This window comes from Procambarus clarkii, chromosome 5 (genome assembly GCF_040958095.1).
Source record: "Procambarus clarkii isolate CNS0578487 chromosome 5, FALCON_Pclarkii_2.0, whole genome shotgun sequence".
Taxonomy (NCBI): domain Eukaryota; kingdom Metazoa; phylum Arthropoda; class Malacostraca; order Decapoda; family Cambaridae; genus Procambarus; species Procambarus clarkii.
The window spans coordinates 4,206,008-4,209,599 of NC_091154.1; the positions used below are offsets into that span (position 1 = coordinate 4,206,008).

A 3,592-nucleotide genomic window follows, 5' to 3' on the forward strand; every position below is an offset into this window, starting at 1 on the left:
AGATTAAGCAAGAAAGAGAGGGCTGGGCGGACTGCATTTTCTTGGATTGTCGGAAAGCCTTTGACACAGTACCGCATAAGAGGCTGGTACATAAGCTGGAGAGACAGGCAGGTGTAGCTGGTAAGGTGCTCCAGTGGATAAGGGAGTATCTAAGCAATAGGAAGCAGAGAGTTACGGTGAGGGGTGAGACCTCCGATTGGCGTGAAGTCACCAGTGGAGTCCCACAGGGCTCTGTACTCGGCCCTATCTTGTTTCTGATATATGTAAATGATCTCCCGGAGGGTATCGATTCATTTCTCTCAATGTTTGCGGACGATGCTAAAATTATGAGAAGGATTAAAACAGAAGAGGACTGTTTGAGGCTTCAAGAAGACCTAGACAAGCTGAAGGAATGGTCGAACAAATGGTTGTTAGAGTTTAACCCAACCAAATGTAATGTAATGAAGATAGGTGTAGGGAGCAGGAGGCCAGATACAAGGTATCATCTGGGAGAGGAAATTCTTCAGGAGTCAGAGAAGGAAAAAGACTTGGGGGTTGATATCACGCCAGACCTGTCTCCTGCAGCACATATCAAGCGGATAACATCAGCGGCATATGCCAGGCTGGCCAACATACGAACGGCATTCAGAAACTTGTGTAAAGAATCATTCAGAACTTTGTATACCACATATGTCAGGCCAATCCTGGAGTATGCAGCCCCAGCATGGAGTCCATATCTAGTCAAGGATAAGACTAAACTGGAAAAGGTTCAAAGGTTTGCCACCAGACTAGTACCCGAGCTGAGAGGTATGAGCTACGAGGAGAGACTACGGGAATTAAACCTCACTTTGCTGGAAGACAGAAGAGTTAGGGGGGACATGATCACCACATTCAAGATTCTGAAGGGGATTGATAGGGTAGATAAAGACAGTCTATTTAACACAAGGGGAACACGCACAAGGGGACACAGGTGGAAACTGAGTGCCCAAATGAGCCACAGAGATATTAGAAAGAACTTTTTTAGTGTCAGAGTGGTTGACAAATGGAATGCATTAGGGGGTGATGTGGTGGAGGCTCACTCCATACACAGTTTCAAGTGTAGATATGACAGAACCCGATAGGCTCAGGAATCTGTACACCTGTTGATTGACGGTTGAGAGGCGGGACCAAAGAGCCAGAGCTCAACCCCCGCAAACACAACTAGGTGAGTACAACTAGGTGAGTACACACACACACACACACACACACACACACACACACACACACACACACACACACACAGAAATATTTCAAGACTCAGAGAGAGAGAAAGACCTGGGGGTTGATATCACGCCAGACCTGCCCCCTGAAGCTCATATCAAGAGGATAACATCAGCAGCATATGCCAGGTAGGCTAACATAAGAACGGCCTTTAGAAACTTGTGTAAGGAATCTTTCAGAACTTTGTATACCACATATGTCAGACCACTCCTGGAGTATGCAGCACCAGCATGGAGTCCATATCTAGTCAAGCATAAGACTAAACTATAAAAGGTTCAAAGGTTTGCCACCAGACTAGTACCCGAGCTGAGAAGTATGACCTACGAGGAGAGACTAATTAATTAATTAATTAGTCTCTCTTTAATTAAGGAATTAAACCTCACGTCACTGGGAGACAGAAGAGTTAGGGGGGACATGATCACCACATACAAGATTCTCAGAGGAATTGATAGGGTAGATAAAGACAGAATTTTTACCACAAGGGGCACACGCACTAGGGGACACAGGTGGAAACTGAGTGCCCAAATGAGCCACAGGGACGTTAGAAAGAATTTTTTTAGTGTCAGAGTGGTTGACAAATGGAATGCATTAGGCAGTGATGTGGTGGAGGCTGACTCCATACACAGTTTCAAATGTAGATATGATAGAGCCCAATAGGCTCAGGAATCTGTACACCAGTTGATTGACAGTTGAGAGCCGGGACCAAAGAGCCAGAGCTCAACCCCCGCAAGCACAACTAGGTGAGTACACACACACAAGGGTGTGGAGTGGTGGAGGCAGACTCAACACAGTGATTCAGAGACAGACATAATATACGAACCAGAATCCAGTCGATAAACTGGACCCAAGAGCTGAGACTCAACTCCCCGCCACCCTAAAAGCCTTAGCTAACCCCAGTGTTAAAAATCAGGTAAATTCAGGCACACAAACACAAGCATACACACCCTAGACTCGCAGCAAGTGATACACCTCGCATGTATACTAAAACACCCGAAGTATACACATATATATACATATGTATATCTCTTATCCAATGATGTATAAACACTGTAACAAACCTTTAACCCAGACTCCACGGACTGGCTATGCCCAAGCGCTTTAGCCATTAACAATGCACATATTTATGGTAATTATAACACGTGGACAGAAATATAATGTCGGTCAGAATGGAATATATCCCTATATTGTCCCCAGTGACCCGAGGCTGTGTATATATGACGATAATTCCTGTGATTTGTGGCTATTCTGGGATTGTTGGTCAACAGGATTGGTTTTTTCTACATGGGAGACTTACCCCCAAGGTTCTGGGTCCGAATCCCACTCGAGGACGGAAGCGTTTGGGCGTGTTTCCTAGCAGGAAACGCTGTGTGCTCGGGAGTTAGGCAACTATTGTGGGTTGCATCCCTCTGGAGAGGCCAGTTGCCAGCTAGCGGACACCTCGAGCATTTGCAACAGACTGAATTCCTGTCCTCCAATATAGGGGGAAAAATATTAAATGGAGCCGAGCGTCGATGAGCACTAACACACACCCTCACCCACCGACGGCCAGAGGCACACTGAGGGGACGGCAGTGTTGCCACCTGTAATATTGACGAAACCCCCCCCCCCTCGAGGCCTCCAAGAAATCCCTAGATTTCCCTAGACTCCAAACTGTCTATATCTTGGAGCGGTTTGTACGCCTTCTTGTATATTTGTATTTACTATTTGTATCTGCAGAATCGAGCTATTAGCTCTCGGACCCCGCCTTTCTAACCCATTTATTTTTACTTCTACTACATTTATTTCTCTTTAGCACACACACACACACACACACACACACACACACACACACACACACACACACACACACACACACACACACACATACACACACACACACAGGTGGAGACTGAGTACCCACATGAGCCACAGAGACGTTAGAAAGAACTTCTTCAGTGTCAGAGTAGTTAACAAGGTGGAATGCATTAGGCAGTGATGTGGTGGAGGCTGACTCCATACACAGTTTAATATATGATAGAACTCGAGAATCTCAGAAACCTGTACACAAGTACATTGACAGATGAGAGGCGGGACCAAAGAGCCAGAGCTCAAATTCCCAAGGTCCCAAGGTCCCAAGGTCCCAAGATCCCAAGGTCCCAAGATCCCACGAAAAAACAGAAAATTTCAATATCTTGGGATAAACTTCAAGAGTTGGCACCAATGTTGAAGTTTCCCATTATAGTAGCTTGGGCCAGGCTACACCCCCCCCTCTCCCTCTCCCTCTCCCCCTCTCCCTCAGCTCTATCTCTCTCTTTCTCTCTCTCTCTCTCTCTGTCTCTCTCTCTCTCTCTCTCTCTCCCCCTCTCCCTCAGCT

General features: G+C 46.3%; 1 protein-coding gene across 1 annotated transcript in view; it reads right to left on the reverse strand.

The window, feature by feature from the left end:
* The window catches only part of LOC123765081 (lactosylceramide 4-alpha-galactosyltransferase), a 38,694-nt gene extending 35,911 nt beyond the window's left edge, over nt 1–2,783 (reverse strand). The window contains exon 1 of the mRNA XM_045753518.2: nt 2,534–2,783. The gene's annotated coding sequence lies outside the window, so the exon portion shown is untranslated. The remainder of the gene's footprint in view (nt 1–2,533) is intronic.
* Between the last annotated feature and the right edge of the window lie 809 nt (nt 2,784–3,592).